The sequence below is a fragment of the Hippopotamus amphibius genome, chromosome 2, assembly GCF_030028045.1.
Source record: "Hippopotamus amphibius kiboko isolate mHipAmp2 chromosome 2, mHipAmp2.hap2, whole genome shotgun sequence".
Taxonomy (NCBI): domain Eukaryota; kingdom Metazoa; phylum Chordata; class Mammalia; order Artiodactyla; family Hippopotamidae; genus Hippopotamus; species Hippopotamus amphibius.
The window spans coordinates 48,963,989-48,981,467 of NC_080187.1; the positions used below are offsets into that span (position 1 = coordinate 48,963,989).

The 17,479-nt window shown below is 42.6% G+C and overlaps 1 protein-coding gene and 1 pseudogene across 4 annotated transcripts in view; one reads left to right on the plus strand and one right to left on the minus strand.

Moving 5' to 3' along the window:
- Window positions 1-10,277, minus strand: part of LOC130844334 (glucosamine-6-phosphate isomerase-like) — a 32,115-nt pseudogene extending 21,838 nt beyond the window's left edge.
- Window positions 10,278-10,411: 134 nt separating this feature from the next.
- CEMIP2 (cell migration inducing hyaluronidase 2) overlaps window positions 10,412-17,479 on the plus strand; it is a 74,214-nt gene continuing 67,146 nt past the window's right edge. For 2 of the 4 annotated variants that reach the window (XM_057723713.1, XM_057723712.1), the window contains exon 1: window positions 11,059-11,559. The gene's annotated coding sequence lies outside the window, so the exon portion shown is untranslated. Of the gene's footprint in view, window positions 10,493-11,057; window positions 11,560-17,479 lie in introns of those variants that run through there. The other 2 variants (XM_057723715.1, XM_057723716.1) reach the window with 2 other exon arrangements.

Sequence of the window (17,479 nt, forward strand, 5' to 3'; positions counted from 1 at the left end):
CACACAGCATTTCCTGGCTCATAAGAAGCATTATATGTGTTGCAATTTTCATGTAGTTGTCCAGCCTCTGCATAAACACCTCCAGGGATGGAGAACTCCCTAGCTCACGAAGCAAGACATTTACTCGTTGGTCTATTCCAACTATCATATACAAGCTCCTTATACTGTGGGGGGAGGAAGAGAAAGGTAGTGACAAAAATATACTGAGTCCTGTGGTAGATTTTTTGCATATATTGTGTTGTAATCCTGTGGAATTACTTATCCTCATTTTATCGATTTATATGTGACAAAACTGAGCATGAAGGATTTGAGAAGTTTGCCCAGGTCAAACAATGATTCAATGATCCTGTCAGAATTTGTACTTGGCCCCTTGGGCTCCAATATCTTTAATTTTTGGAAGGTAACTGCCCTTTTCCCATTGAGGATTTGGTTTTTCACAGTGGTTGGCACATAGTAGGTTCTCAAATGATAGAGATTATCATTGTTAATTTCTACTAATACTTTATATGTTCAAACCATTCCCCGCCCACCCCACCCCCCATCTTTTCTTGCTGAGGTAGGCTGCTTACAACATTATTTTTTTTTAAGAACTTTTATTGAGATACAGTTAACATACAATAAACTGCACATATTGAGAGTGTACAATTTGGTATCCCAATCTCCCAATTCATTCCTCCCCAACCCTCCCTGCTTCCCCCACTTGGTGTCCATATGTTTGTTCTCTACATCTGTGTCTCTATTTCTGCCTTGCAAACCGGTTTATTTGTGCCATTTTTCTATAGTCCACATATATGTGTTAATATACAATATTTGTTTTTCTCTTTCTGACTCACTTCACTCTGTATGACGGTCTCTAGGTCCATCCATGTCTCTACAAATGTCCCAGTTTCATTGCTTTTTACAGCTGAGTAATATTCCATTGTATATATGTACCACATCTTTTGTATCCATTCATCTGTTGATGGACATTTAGGTTGCTTCCATGTCCTGGCTATTGTAAATAGTGCTGCAATGAACATTGGAGTGCATGTGTCTTTTTGAATAATGGTGTTCTCTGGGTATATGCCCAGCAGTGGGATTGCTGGGTCACATGGTAGTTCTATTTTTAGTTTTGCAAGGAACCTCCATACAGTTCTCCATAGTGGCCTCCAATTTACATTCCCACTAATAGTGCAAGAGCGTTCCCTTTTCTCCACATCCTCTCCAACATTTACTGTTTGTAGATTTTCTGATGACGCCCATTCTAACCGGTGTGAGGTGATACCTCATTGTAATTTTGATTTGCATTTCTCTAATAATTAGTGATGTTGAGCAGCTTTTCATGTGCCTTTACTAGGTTTTACCTGTATAAAATGTCAGTCTTGTCCCGGTCACCTATGTCCACAGAGACAATTACTCACCAGGTAGAGAAATATTTGACAAGAGTCCCTTTTCAAGTTAGTTTCTCCTATAGTACAGAAAGTTTTAAGATCAGAAGTCAGTCCCTTGGTGGTTCTGAGAAGGACTTCTCTTTCTGCATTTTCACTAGGGTCAATTTTCTTCCTGAAGACTCAGATAGAATAATTAGATACCAATAGGTGTTTATTCTAACTCTCCATCAGGTGCTTAGCTGTAGCCTCTTCTTACACATGGCCAGGATGGAGTGCTTCTGAGGCAGCCTGTTTCATTTTGGGTAACTCTTATTATTTAATGCATTTCTTCATTTATTTATTCAACAAAGATTTATTGAGAGCTGAGAGCTGTTGGCAACCACCGAGCTAGGGACTAGGGATACAATGGAAAGTAAAAACAGCAGTTTCTATATAAGACTGGACCAGATTCTGCATCCCTTGACTTTCTACCTCGTGATGTATCACTTCTGCCCTCGGGAGCAATAGAACAAGGTTAATTTCTGGTCCTCACAATAATCCTTGATATACTCAAAGATGGCTTTCCAGTTGCCTGTGTAACTAAGATTTTTTTTCTCCAAGTTTTCCTTGTAAAGATACTACTTTCTTTAATATTGGCAGATAACCTAAAGCTGATGAAAAAAAGTGGGTCTGATTTACTTTCTCTGAGCCTCAGTTTCCTTATTTGTGAAATGAAGACAATTTATCCACAACAGGTGAATGAAATTTTGAGATGTGTTACTTATCTGAAATAGAGTATGTGTGTGTATTAATAGCATTAAATAACTTTAACTGTATGCCTATCTGTACCAAGGACTCTTCTAAATGCCTCACATTTATTATCTCATTTACTGTCATAACAGCTCTCTGGGGTGGGTAGGTGATTATTCCCATTTTACAGATAAGGAAACAGGCAAAGAGAGCTTAAGTAACTTGTCCAAAGTCAAACAGCAAATAAGTGGTATTGCTAAGGATCTGAAACAGTATGACTTCAGACCCTTATTTAAGGGCCCCTGGTTGGTAGCCGTTTTTATATTAGGAGGGGCTGAGAGAGGGACAAGAGTCAAATGGTCCAGAAGGCAAACTGGAGCTGAGACTGAACTTGGAGCCTAATCTTTGACCTGTGGTATCATCTACTGTTTTAAATAATTGCCTGCCGTTTGAAATTCAGTCTCTTAGGTTCACAGTCTCACCTCAGAGGAGGCTCCCTTCTTCCCGAATTGCAGCAATCTGTTCATTCAGCCCCCTACTCATGTATGCTGGTTCCCTCTGTACCCCATTATGTGGTTCTTGGCAGCAAATGGTACTTTTCTTTCCTCAACACATCATTTGTTAGTTTCTTACATTGGCTCAAATTGCAGCTTACAAACATATTTTTTCATTTAAGTGGTTTTTTTTTTTTTTGGTATAGCTTGGTTTTTAGCTATTTACCATTTCTAAATCAGTCTGCTAAACCGGGAACCTATAGTTTCAACTCACATAACAAACAAAAAGATAATTTCCTTAATACTTATAGAGCTTTTACAAATTAATAAGAATAAGAAAAACAGCCCAGGAGAAAAATAAGCAAAGAATATGAACAGACAAGTCACAGAAAATGAACTTCAAATTGTATGTGTGTACTAATCCTTGGTTATTATTAGGAAAATATATGTTAAAGTTATGATACTTTTCCTATAGCAAAGATGGGTACATATTTCTATCTATGTCTATATTTATATCTACATATCTACATATCTGGTAATATATACTGCTGGTGAGGTAATAGGAAAATAGGTATTCTCATACACTGCTCTTAGAAAAATACATTGTCATAGCTTATACCCTTCATTAGGGTCAGAGTTTCTCAGCCTAGGCATTATTGACATTTTGAGCCAGATAATTCTTATTCTGGGCATTGCAGGATTTTTAGCAGCAGACCTGGCCTCTACTCACTAGATGCCTGTAGTACCTCTCCCTCAGTGTGGCAACCAAAATTACTTCCAGTTGCCAAATATCTACTGGGAGCAAAATTCCCTCTAGTCAAGAACGACTGGCTGAGGTTTTTTAAATTATTGCATAACAACAAACTTAATGGCTTAAAATAACAACTATTAGATTTGCTCATGATTCTGAAATCTGGATTGGGCTCAGCTAGGCAGTTCCTCTGCTGTTCTTGCCAGTGGGCAATCATATGGCTGCATTTATTTGGTGAGGTGGCGGGGGGGCCGGGGGGCGGGGAGGCTGCTGACAGCTGCGATACCGAGATGGCTGGGTCTTCTCTCTCTCTAAGATCATCTCTGGTTCTCTTTCCCCACACATGGTCTCTCAGTATAATGAGAAAGTGAAGCCACAACACTCTCTATGTGGTTTCTCCGACAGGGTAGAAAAGTTTTTACATGGCAGCTCAGGGATTCCAAGGACACAAAAGTGAAAGTTGTCAGGCCTTAAAACTGTGGGTCTTAAAACTGTTGCTTATATTCAGCTAAGAAGTTTTCTACATTTCTATACAAAGAATCTGTCCAGAAAATTCTTGGACTTTAATGACTTCTTCTGATTTAATTCATATCTGGATAAGGCCAGTCCAAGCAGAAATTATGCAAAAAGTTTGCCATTGGCCTCTCCTGAGTCCATAGTATACCAAGCCTAGATCCCCTGGTTCTCAGGGCTAAACCTGTCCTGGTCCTTTCTTTTTCACCATCATAACTCATCTTCCTTCTGAAATTTCTGTTCTTAGGATTAACATCCTTTAGATAACTATCACTTCCTGTATTCAGTTGACCCTTGAACAATTCAGAGGTTGGGGTGCCCACCCTATATTTAGTTGAAAATTCTGGTATAACTTTGCAGTTGCCCTCAATATCCCAAAGTTCCACACCCATAGATTCAACCAACCTGGGATCATGCAGTATTGTAGTATGTACTTATTGAAAAAAATCCACCTATAACTGGATCCATGCATTTCAAACCTGTATCGTTCCAGGGTTCACTGTATTCTGTGACCATATTATCTTAAATACCTCTTCCCCTATTCCATCTCCAGCAACTTGTGTAAATGCTTTGTGAAGCCTGTGCTGACATCACTTTTCCGTTGTTGCATTGGCCAAAGCAAGTCACATGGCCAAGTTCAGAGTTATCATGGGAGGGGACTTCACAAGGACATGAATACCAGGACATGAATACCTGTCCTCAATGAGGACTATCCATGTAACTTCTACCCCACTCATTATTCATAATTTTATTTATCTCCTTTAGAGAGTTTATCATAACCTGTATTATCATTTGCTTATTGATTTACTTGTCTGTTTCCTTCTATTAGTGAGAGGAATCCATACTGAAGTGCACTGGTGCTGGCTATCTTGTTCATTTCCAGAATCGATCAGTGTTTGGCACCCGGGTTAACAATAATTATTTGTCCAATAAATAACTGAGCTCTGAGTTTTCTAAGCTGTGTTCAGCTCATTTGACAAAAGACCCTGTGGTGATGTGACCACGGAGAGGGTTGAAATTCCTTCCTCCATTTTTAAGTACCGTGTACATTTTAACAATGGTTTTCTGAAAACAATGTCTTGGTTTAAAGGTGTGGTAAATTCTTACTTCTGAGTGGAACATAAAATCAGATTTTTCTACCTCTGTTATTTTGGTCATTTTTCCATTGTACTCTTAGAAACGTGGGAAATATTTGATGACTTTTGTTAGTTTATAATATTTCAGGTAATCTTGATTATCTTTCGGGGTAGTCTCATGTTGATTTCTTTAGAGGAACGTAGAAATGTTACCAAAGGGATTTGTGGAATTGAGCTGGACTGACGGTAACTTCTGGCAAGTTGTTAACTGTGACTTTTCAAATCACTGGTGATTTCAAATTTCCTGAAGAGGTCTCTTGTCATCCAGGTGGCCCTGAGACTACAGGGATTTATTTTTTCTTGTACTTTATATAGTCTTAATAATAACTATGGGAAATGCAGAGAGCTTTTATGCAATATACTTTATGGAATTTATGCAGATAAGGTGCTCCTAATCTTGCTTTTTCTTTCTAATTATGCTTCTTTGAAGAGTTCACAGGATTCTTAATCTTTCAAAGTAGAGTGGGTTTATGCTTCTTTGCTGGTTGCCTGGAAGGGAGGAACAGGAAAGAAGGGATAAAACCCAGGAGATAATGCATGATTTCAGGATATGAGTATTATTTCAAATTAAAATCTATATATATAACCAGCTTTCTCAATTCTTACAGAAATTCACTGTTTTAAAATCTATCAGTATACATCTATATGTGAATATAATTAAAAAATTAAAAGATGCTACATTTCTCAGGTGTATGTTTTTTTAATATTTTATTTAGTTAGTTACATTTTATTTATTTATTCATTTATTTTGTTGCGCCAGGTCTTAGTTGGGGCCAGCAAGCTCCTTAATTGTGGTTTGTGGGCTTCTTAGTTGTGGCATACAAACTCTAGTTACAGCATGCATGTGGGATCTAGTTCCCTGACAAGGGATCGAACCCAGGCCCCCTGCATTGGGAGTGCAGTCTTAACTACTGTGCCACCAGGAAAATCCCTCTTGTGTGTGTTTTTCAGTTTACATATATCATGCAGTCCTTATACAGAAAACATAAGATCGTGGTGGCAATATTGTATATATCTTAGGCAACATATAAATAAGTCAATCAAAAACAACGGCAGAAGCTCTTAGGGTAGCTGAGTGATCTCAGGCTACTCATTTCCCATCTTAGGGACAGTGTCCTCAATTGTGAAATAGGACAATTGGGAAAATGTACCTTCTAGTTCTTGCGTTTGAGTGCCAGCAGCAAAGCAATATCACTTATATAAAGATGTCTGTAAAGGTCCTTAACATAGAAAAATACTAAGGTATATAACAAGAGGATTTTGTACAAAATCTGAAAAAATCAGGATGGGATATCACTTTTTTCAGAGTAAAAGGTCATGTTATTTAATAGGAAAAAGAAAAGATAATGAATTCCTACTTAATTAACAGAATTTAGAGACCTAACGTAAAATAAATAAATTTTTCTTTTCTCTGAAATGACTGTGTCAGAGTTTTAGCTGTATCAGAATTGTTTACATCATATTTTAAAGCAAGTACCCAGAGAGTTGAACTGGAAATATATACAGTCCTCATAACAAGCTGATGAAGTGTGAGAATGAGGTAGCTGGATGGAAGGACATAAAGAAAGAAAAGATGGTTTTGTGGACATTCAGCTGTACCACAGCAGAGAAAGTTCACACTAACATTCTGTAATGTTATTGCACTAGGTCACTGGGGTGAAAGTTCCTCTAAGACTTTTAATTAATGTGAGGATGGCAAACAGCATATCAACACCTTCCTAGTGAAGCATTAGTCACCTGGAGAATCATTTCCACACCCTCCACCAAATGTAACTGGGAGCAAGTATGAACAGAAAAACATGATTTAAAAACGATCTGTTGAGACCCTCATAGAATGAAACACTGTTTGTAGGAATTAGTTTTTACAGCCTGGGGGAAAACAGAGGAGGAAAGAGTGGGTGATAGTCAAGAGAGGTTCTGTCTTAAAAGGGTTTGGAGCTGGAAAATTCAAAACAAGCAGAGGCACTAAAATGCTGAGCGCGGAGGTGCACAAACTCTTTCCAAATCATGGTGTTTGGTCCTCTGCCCTCTCTCGAAGGGCTCTGTGAGCTCCTTCGTCACCCACTCAGTAAGCACTGTCACTCAACAACTGTGCTAGAGCTTGAGGATTTAAAAATGAATGAAGTTCCACCCTGAATCTCTAAGTCTTCAGGTCCCCAATTCACCAGCTGTGAGGGAGTGGGCAGGATGGGAATAGCTGGGGGTAAGACCTGTTTAATAATCACAGTGCAGTGTGCTAATGGTTGTAGCAGATGTGTGTGCAGAGCCTTTGGAGCTTGGGGAAGGCCCTGACTAGTGACCCTAGAATGTTCACAGAGAGGGTGACATTTGATACAGCTCAGAATACAAAAAGGACAGTGGTCATTGTGGTAAAGCTTTGGGCCGGCCAAGGTACAGAATGAGAGAACTGGCATTTCAGAGAGATGGAGAAAGGGAAGCACATACAGGGCCAGAGAGGTTTGCAAGAACAAGATGTGTTTGGAGTCTGGCTGTTGTTTCTCACCATTAAAAAGAAAGTTCTAGTTTCCTTTAGGTAATGCTCACTGTATGTATCTCATGGCCTTCATCTCCAATCTGGATCCCAAGAACATTCAGTTGCCTATGCCCAGGTTGTGAGTGTAACCTAAGATTCCAATTTAGCGAATCACAGAGGGCTAAAGAAGAGATGGCCTAAGGGACCCATAATGCGATTTGCTGAACACATATGAGGTGTGCAGCTAAGCACCCTAGAGCATTACCATGTTTCATTCTCATAATGACTCTATGGGCTATGTACTATTATTATTCCCATTTTTAAATGAAGAAACTGAGGCATGGAGGCATCTTGTTAAGTTGTAGGCGAGCTATGCACCCCGCTGTTTGATCATCCAAGTGATCTGACCACAGGGCCTCAGTCTTAGCCAGTGTGCTATCCTGCCTCAAGACTGTGAGCACTGCCACTACCAGGAATCAGAAAATACATGCGCTTCCCACTCATCCTGGGGCTTTCCCTCCTCATGCAGAAAGGACAGCACAATGGTGGGGATGAGGGTGTCACATGGCGTTTGCCAGCCAGATCTGCCTTCAAGGGAGGACGTGCTGCCCAGTTCTGAGTGCTGCTGACAGCTGGCCTCTCAGGGACTGCCTCAGCTGCTGAGTCACCTTCCCAAGGTCATACTACTTCCCAGGATGTACCACATCCAATGACTAATTCAGGGAGGTTATATAAAGGTCCAGTCATGTAAGCCCAATTCCTCTGATGGGTCAGGCCAGATGCAGGGCCTCTAGGGGAGGTCTGCCGAGCCTGTTGTTGGCTTTACATTGAAGCTCCACTTCTCCTTTTGGCCCATCCTGCTTCCTGTCCCTCCCTCCACAGGTGTCAACCCCATGGGCATTCCTTAACGACCATCCCACCACTCTGTCTCAGAGCCTGCTTCCCTGGGAACCCAATTGGTGACCACATCAATTCCATTCTGTGACCTCTCACTTTGTTTTGTCTTTTAACCTTTTAAACTTCCTTTCATGTTAGTTTCAAAACTATCTGCCTTTTTTTTTTAAAGGACCTTTGATTTTTCATGTTCCAGATAAATATCTAAGAACAAAAGCTTTTAAATTCTCAAAGGTAGCTTACACAAAGATTCAATCTCCCTCTGTGCCCCCACTTTTTCTTTTTCATTAATAGAACTTATTTAGATCAGTATTAGGTTCACAACAAAAAGCGAAAGGTGCAGAGAGTTCACTTATATCTCCTGCCCTCCTCCTACATGCACAGCCTCCCCTACTATCAACATCCATTTTCTTTGGTTTCGGTAATAGATATAGGTTAAGGAAGTAGGACCTCTTTAAAACCAAAACTTTCATTAAAATAGTTTATATGAACTTTTAATTGTTATTTTTGGTGTTTGAGTTGTTGGCTGACTTTATTCCAATAGGCTGTTGCTGTGTGAACTTGGCAGGCTCCTCAAACTTTGAGTCCCAGTATCCTCATCTCTAAAATTGGAATAGTAATTATTGGGAGGATTAAATGAGATGTCCCAACTCTAAGCAAAGTGCCTGGCACATAATAAAGATTCAGAAAATGGGCATTTTAACATAAAGTTGGCACTGCACAGGCCACAAGGTATATGTGTTTCCTGTGGCTGCTATAACACATTACCACAAACTTGCTGGCTTAAGACAAAAGAAATCTATTCTCTAAGGCTCCTGGAGGCCAGAAGTCTGAAATCAAAGTGTGAGCAGGACTTGTCTCCCTCTGGAGGATCTAGGGGAGAATCCTTCCTTGCCTCCTCAAGCTTCTGGTGGCTACTGGTGTTCCTTGACTGCATCACTCCAAACCCTGCTTTCCTGGTCACATTGCCTTTTCCTCTCTGCCTTCCTTTTATAAGGATACATGTGATTGCAGCTAGGGCCACTCTGAAAACCCAGGAAAATCTCCTCAACTCAAGATCCTTAATTTAATCTGCATAGACCCTGTTTCTCTATAATGGGACATTTCCAGGTTCTAGTGATAAGGATCTGATATCTTTGGGGGGATATTTTTTAGCCTACCACACAAGGTGACACAGTTCCTGTCTTGTCTTTACAAGGCATGGTCCTGGACATTTCACCTTTAGACTACTAAAATCGTCCTTTGTTTCCCCCCATTTGTCGTTGGAAACTATCTTCCTCCCTCTCCTGGAAGGGACAGTGGCTCCTAGGGTTTGGGTAGTTCCTTTAAGATCTCAGCACTAGACCGTGTTACCATTTTACAGGCATCTTTCCAAGATTTTATTTAATTCCAGGATGCACTCTAGCACTGTTTCTCAAACTTGCGTATTTCCAGCATCTCCAATTCCCTAGGTTGATGAGGTTTGGGAATCTAAAATTTTCAGTGTCCCACAGGAATTTTATCAGCCAAGATTTAGGTACATTGATTCCAACAAAGTCCTGAACCAAAACCCTCGAAACAGGGAATTCCCCTTCCCGCCTGCTCGGTATGTCATGGTTACATGACTGAATTTTTATTAAAAGGGTGGAGGGGAAAAAAAAAAGAGCAACTCTGAAAACTGAACAATCCTATCTGTACAGTATTCACTGCAAGAGTTCCCTAGCGGGAAAACTTCCAATACCAGATTAAGTGGCGGATGACGACAGTCTGGATTTGGCAGTCCTGCTGCTGTCACTAACCCGGGACCTCGTGGGTCTGACTGATCAAGCCCGGACCGCGCCCTGAGCGGGAGCCAAGGCTTTCCTCGATAAGAGGAACTCCAACTGCGGTGCCGGCCGGGTTATTCCAGCCCTCGTGTGGGTGCGCACAGAGGTACATCGGAGTTGGGGTGGGCCGGGGAGTGGCTTTCAGCGCCACTCCTGCAAGTGGCAGCCACTCCAGAGTGGCGCGGGCAGGGGGCGTGGGGAGACGTAGGTATATATATTCTGGCAGGAGAGCGGGATGCTGGGACGGCTCTATTCTGCGGGAGGAGCTGCCTTGAGTCAGGCTATTCTCCTGAAAAGGCTAAGAAACCAGCGCCGGTGACTGGCCAGGTGGGGGCAGCCGTGGTGCGGTGGCCGAACTCAGAAAAATTTCGGGAGTTGTGGAAGTCCCTTTGGGGATGCTGGGGCGAGTTTGGTTCAGCCAGGAGCGATGAAGGAGTATGTCCAGCTCAGCCGTGAGATGTTGGGGCGCAAAGTCAGGCTCAGCCGGGAGGTGATAGGGGTATAATGTCCAGGTCAGCCTTGGAGTGGTGGAGGGCGAAGTGTCACGCTGAGCCGGGAAGTGATGGAGGTGCAGAGTCAAGCTCAGCTGGGAGGTGATGGGGACTCAGGGTGAGGCCCAACCTGGAGGTGATGGGTGGCGCAGCGGGGCGCGCTGGTTGGGGGTCCTGCTCCAGCAGCTGGGCCGTCAGGTGCTGTTCCTGGGCACCGCAGCAAGGGGCGCTGAGCCCTGGCGTCCGCAGCTCGCACCGAGCTGGGGCAGCGGGAGGAGCCCTGCGCAGCCACCGCCTCCTCCGGCCGCAGGCTCCTCCTCTGCCCCCGCCTTCTTCGTCTCGCCTGCCCGGTGCGCCCAATCCGCAGCCCTCAGTCTCGCAGAGCCGGGCGGCTTGTCTGGCCGGCGGAGGCTGAGCGCGACCCTAGCGAGCCGCGGCGCCCGCCGACCAGGGACAAGCGCGACTCCCGGGACCCCGCTCTGCCCCGCGCGGCCGCCCCCTCCCCATTGTCGCCGGGACGCTCCAGCCCGAGCCGCCCGGGCCACGATTCTCTTCCTCTTCCTCCCGGAGGGGAAGGAACGGAGACAGCGGAGCGACTGCTCTGGAGAGGGCCAGCCGAGGCCCTTGCCCCTGAGGCTTGGGACTGGAGGAGGAGGAGGCGGAGGCGGAGGGAAGTGCGCGTCACTCCCGGGAGGAGAGTGTTTCACCTCCAGGCAGGGGCTGCGGCTGCCAGTTGCGTAAAAGCGGCAGCGGCGGCGGCGGCGGCGGCCGGCGCCGGGGCTGGAGGGGCTCCCTGGCCATGGAGGGAAGATCCAGACCCGGGGACGCCAGGAGCTCGGCTCTGTCTCTTTGGACTGCTGTGTAGGCACCTGAATTAGCCGACGCTAAGCGGGGGAGGGGAAGGTAAGAAGCAACGGGGTCACCCCCCCCCCCCCCCACCCCGGCCCTGCCTCCCTTGCTGCCCGCTGGGGGCCACTGCCGTGGTCCTCCGCACCTTCCCGGCTCCCGGCAGTCAGGTATTTGGGCATTTCTATTGAAACTGCAAACATCCTCCCGCCCCGCACAGCACCCTCCCACCCTCCCCCCTGCGCGCCTCCTTTCCCTTCTTTGGATTAGGAGTAGTAACAAGACTCCCCGAGTAAGTCCTCTCCCTAAGAAAGGGTCTTTGGGAACCACGTCTTGATTTGTTTCTCTCCTTCGCTCTTTTCATTGCTTTTACGGGGAAGGAAACAATGGACCTTTGAAAGTCGGTGTGAACAGGCTTAAACTTTCTGGAGAGGGCTGGCTTGGGGGAATAAACCCCACAGGAAGCCGATTACAGTGAAAGGTTGGTGGAATGTGCATTGCAGAGTTTCGGCTTCAGTGCGCGCGCGCGTACGAGTTTGGGGTAATCTTTGTCTCTTTATTCCCCCTGGGCTTGAGGCCCCCCCGTCCCCCCTCCCACTGTCTTTTAGTTAAGGCGACTCTTTAAGATCTCGTGCAGCTTTCTTTAAAGCTGGGGAAAGGCTTAGCACTGGATCCCCCACTTCCAGCTTTCCTCTGCAAAGTCGAGAGGTCTTGGCAAAGGAAGGGGGTCCGGCTCTGTGAGGACCCCTAAGTGCTGCAGTTAGTGCTGGTTGCTACACCCCTTGTATTAAAACCAAGATTCTGACGTCCCTAGATGCTCTCTGCTGAGGGTTGATTTGTGTCACCAGATTTCCCTGAGCGGAAGCCGCTCACTTACATTCTCCGCATTAGGTTAGGAAAACAGACTTTGATATATGTCTCCTTTCATCAGCAGTAGGGGTTAAGGATAGAGTGCTTTATAATTTTAAGAACTTTCATTCCGCGCAGGAGCCACCACTGGCTTGTGTTCACTCCCCTTGTTTCAGTGTGACTGTGATGCGATGTTGCATAATTGCACGTGTTGAGGGTGTGCAGATGCTATTTTGGTGAGCTCTTCCCAGTACAAAGTGGAAGAATTTAGGGGAAGGCGGGTGGAGGGAGGTTTCACCTGAGCTGAGGGAGGACTGACTCCTCAAAGCATCCAGGCTTACCCTTTGGAGCTGGCTTAAAAACTAATACACTTAAAATATTTACCCTTATGGTTCTTTAGTTGGCCAGAATGTTTGTTTGACTCTTGAAGGAAACTTGCTGTTTTCAAAATTGGTTTGGGTATCATACTTTGGTTGTGCCTTTGATTAGCTGTTCAAAGCGTTCTTTTGAGTTTGCATTTCTGGACAAAGCAGAAGATAGTGCACTTCCTCTGCTTAGTAAACATTGGATAGCACCTTATGGTGCTTTATCCTTTACATTAAAGCACTCCTGTCAACTTTCTGTGTACCTGCACTACAGGATCAATGTGTGTGTGTGTAACTGGAAATCTCATCTTGTGGTTTTCAGTTCAGTTCACATGATGCTGTTTTATCTGAATGTGTTTACAGGCCCAAAGTAAGGTTAGAAGTGAATTCTGAGTCATCACCTGTTCCACTTTAAGAGTCTGTGAATGAGGAAGCAAGCTGAGGACTGGGTACAGTGTGTGTGTGGATGGGAAAATTAAATCAGTAAATTCTTACATGGTACTTGTTTAGATTTCCTTTGTCTCAGCTAATTGTCTGAGTAAAGTCTCTTTTCTTGATCTGGCCTATATACCCCCCTCAAATTTTCAAAAGTCAGGAAATTTTCACAACAGGAAACCAGAATGGGACAACACCTCATTCATGTTCTAATAGACGTAAGCCTGTTCTCAAACAGCTACCTTCGAAATGAAGAGGAAACAAAGCAGAGAGTAAGGTAGTCTTGTGGGCCATTTCTGAAGTTGAAAAGTTAGTGCTTATTGGGCAAGTTTCTGAAATTGAGAATGATGAACCACCTGTCAGAAAGAGAAAAGTTAAATTATCATTATTAAATTAACAGTTTTAGACTCACATGGGATGCTGTATATAAATGTGTACCTTGTAAAGTGCTGTAAAATATATATGAGTATTGCATCATCCACCCACCCACCATTCCTTTGGCTAACAATTATTTATCACCTGTTGTGTGTCAGGCTCTCTGGAAGCAATCTGATTGCCCACTGTCTTTGTGGAGTGTTCTTTTTGGTAAAGACTTCCCTGGCCGTTCAATGGTTAAGACTCCACGCTGCCGATTCTAGGGCAAGGGTTTGATCCTTGGTCAGGGAACTAAGATCCCACCTGCCTCGCAGCCAAAAAAGAGAAAAAGAAAAAGAAAACAAAAAACAAGGAGCAAAGATAATCTGTGGTGGTTTCCATCTATAAAGAAAGATAAAACATTCGCTGCTGTGGAAGAAATGAGTCTCTTCAGGGACAAAAGGAAATGAACAATTAGAAGGCCCAGTAAGTGTTTAGAGAATTATGCATAGAATGCTTTAAGCACCCAGAGGAGGATCAGATTGGGAATAGGAGGGGAAAGCAATTTAGTGAAAAATAAAATTTACTAAATCAGTAGGGGCTGAAAACTGGTACTAGAGGTACCATTTTGAAATGTAAGATTGGAGGACTTGAAGTCAGAATTGAGTTTAAAACAAATTGTGACAATTGTTTTAACAATTCTGACAGTTGTTAACCATTTGCTTATTGGGCAAATCCCCTAATTCTTCACATATTGTTTCTTCATCTGTAAAATGACTTGATGGAATTTTTTGAGGATTAACTTTGATTTAATTTGCAATGTATATAATAAAGTAACATACAAGCTAGTGCTGTTTGGTACTTTCAAAATATGCCCTCCTTAAAGCTGTGAATAGATACAGTTTATAACTTAATCTAATTGGTCTCAGTCACAGATTTCTATTTCATTGGCCCTTTCCTGAGTGTTCTGAATCCCATCTTGAGTGCAGGTCTTCAGCTGTTGTCATATGGGGAGTCTCACTTGTTCAGGCATCTTCATCTCAGCCATAGGAAATCTTTTCATTGCATCTGGGTTGTGAACACTAACTAGAAGGATGGGCTGTTTAGTACAGTACATCAATTGAGAGGGGCTTGTCTGGGTCTGTACTATAACTTCTATGCTCTCCTCCCTCCATCCTAACAAAATGAATATAGAAAAGGAAAAAGAAAGGACAAGAAAAACTGTGCATCTGCATTTGTGAGACCATGAAAATCACCCTTAATAGTTTTCTCCATTTGTAAAGAGGTGTAATTTTCAACTATGCTGTTAAAGAAAGGCTGTGCTCTCAATAGCAACAGCTGCTGTCTAGGTGAAACTTGAATCTGTAAGCAGTACTTGCTTTAATATACTTGCCTTAATTCTCCACTTGAAATGGACTTACGCTCATCTGACATTTTAATAAATTGCCTTTGATAGAAATCCATACTCAGATATTTAAAACTGCCATGTTAAATGTGACTTTTTGGGGGGAAGCGCAGTGTGACTATAAATCAGTTCTCAGGACAGTTGCACGTGCTGAATCTTAGCATGCAGTTGGAATGGGCCTCAAAGATAATATCAAAATGAGGAAGTTGAGACCCAGAGAGGCTAACTAATTAGGTAAGGTCATATAGTAAATTAATGGCTGAATGGGGACAAGAACCCCTTTGTCCCTATCTGCAGCCAGCAGTTTTTTTTTCTCCAGTATACTCTAACTTGCTCCTGTTTGGTTTTGTTAGCAATTTAGTTATTTTAATGTTTTAATAGTGAAATAATTTGCATTTGGGCTTAGAAACCCACTGCATCCATGTTTAAGGCAGATACTATACCTTCTGTTTTGTTTGGGATAATCTAGATGTGATATGGTGCACAGAGTGGGGTGAAGCTACTTGTAATAAATTTGTCAAATAAGGAACTAAATGTAAAAGTAATGTTAACTTTACTTGCATTTTCTATAAATGGTATACCAATTTAAAGTATTGTTTCTTTTTTAAAAGGAGCAAGTTCCTGGAAACATTACTCGGATTTGTGTTGTGAATCATATGATAAAAGCATATTAGAAATAGGTTTATGTGTTCTTTTGTTTTCCCTGTACTTGCTTTGGGAAGACTTTAATGCTGGTTGTTAGAAACTATGTTCAGCAAATATTTTATTACATTCCTAAGATGTGCAAGGCACTGTGCAGAGTTGCTGTGAATGATACAAAGATGTGTGAGGCATAGGGTCTTTATTAAAATCTCTCTTTACAAAAAGTGAAACAGACTTAAAGCTGTGTATGACTTAAAACACAGAATTGCTATCTCCCAACAAATCGGTCCTTTGATCTAGAAGGCAAATCTGCTCTGAAATTTTTATTATTAGACTAAACAGACTTGTAACAAGATATTTATTTTCATTGCATGGTGACAAGTGATAAACCTTTTACATTTATTTTATCAGGGCTTCATCTTAGTTTGGACTATAAGTAAAAATTTGGCAGCATTTGATGAAATTTTGTATTATGAAAAGTATGCCTAGGAGAGCTTGTGGTGGTCTTAGCTTTAATGTATTTTTAAAAAATGACTTTAACATTGCATAGAAGTATGACTGGAACATTGTTGTTGCCTAAAAAGTTTGCAATTTAAGACTATATTGAGTGACTGAGAAAAGAATTGCCCTCATTGACTCTGAGTTTGATGTAAATATCTTTTTTTTTGGCACATGGGCTTAGTTGCTCCGTGGCATGTGGGATCTTCCTGGAGCAGGGATCGAACCCATGTCCTCTGCATTGGCAGGCAGATTCTTAACCACTGTGCCACGTAGGAAGCCCCCTTTTTTTTTTTTGATAAATATCTTAAAACATATGCATATTCACCACAAACGAGATGTCCTTGTCGTGTCTGATTACTAAGTCTCTCTGAAGAGTGAAATTATTATTGATTTGGGGGATCTTGCCTTATTACTGGCTTGTGCTTGGAGACTAACAAGCCTTCTCATCATAATGGTCTCTGCTAATGGTGACTCACTTCCCTGAAGAATGAGTTTTGTTGTTGTTTTTTTTTTTAAACACAATGAGGTTGGAAAATTCATTATTAACATTTTAGGGCTTGGAAAGATTAAGTTTAGCACAAGGACAAATACCTGATTCCTGTTTCAGAAGGAATGAGAAAAATGAGTCATTTAAAAAAAATTGTGGTAAAAAAACCTACAAAAGACACACATAACATTGTTTTTAATACCACCAGTTCCCCCACTATAAAATCAACTATAAAATCCACTTTGTATGAGGATTTAAAAAATATTATACTTCATTCATGCAAAAGATATGGCTTTAATTGTTCAATAGATGCTTGGCGATAATAGCCATTCCCCAACCATCCAGTGCCGCACTCAGAATGAAGTGCTGGTAATGTTGAGAAGCGAGCAGTTTGGTAGGAAGTGGGCTGTGTATGAAGGTATAGATGAAAAGGCCAAACGAGAGATGAATCGTCTTATCCGCGTGATCAGTGACATCCGTTGATGGGTATCAGTGGCTGCTTTCCCAAGTGCCTGTGCTGATTTAGACACTGCCTGCCCTTACCACATGGCCACCCTTCACCATATAGGGTCAGTTTCTGGATAACTTTCACCAGCTTCCTGGTTACCATGTCATCTGAGCTTGGCTTTGGCTTTAAAGTATTTCTTCTTGCTCCCTCTTTATGCTTGTCCTCATCACTTGAGCTCATCACTCAGCTCCTGTTTGCCTGTCCACCTGCTGCTGGTGGTCTTCTATCCCTGTTCGGCCATGCAAAGTCCAGCCTCTGCTCTGGTGCTGAGTAACTTCTCGTTTGCTCGAGGTCCTGCCTTTGACTCTGGTACCCTTGAGTTTGCTAAATGTCAAGAGGACTGTGGAGGATGTGTAATATGGTTCCTATGGTAGGCCTAGGTTTCACAAGCCCTAGGAAGACAGGGACTGTGATTCTTTTGTATTTCGTCC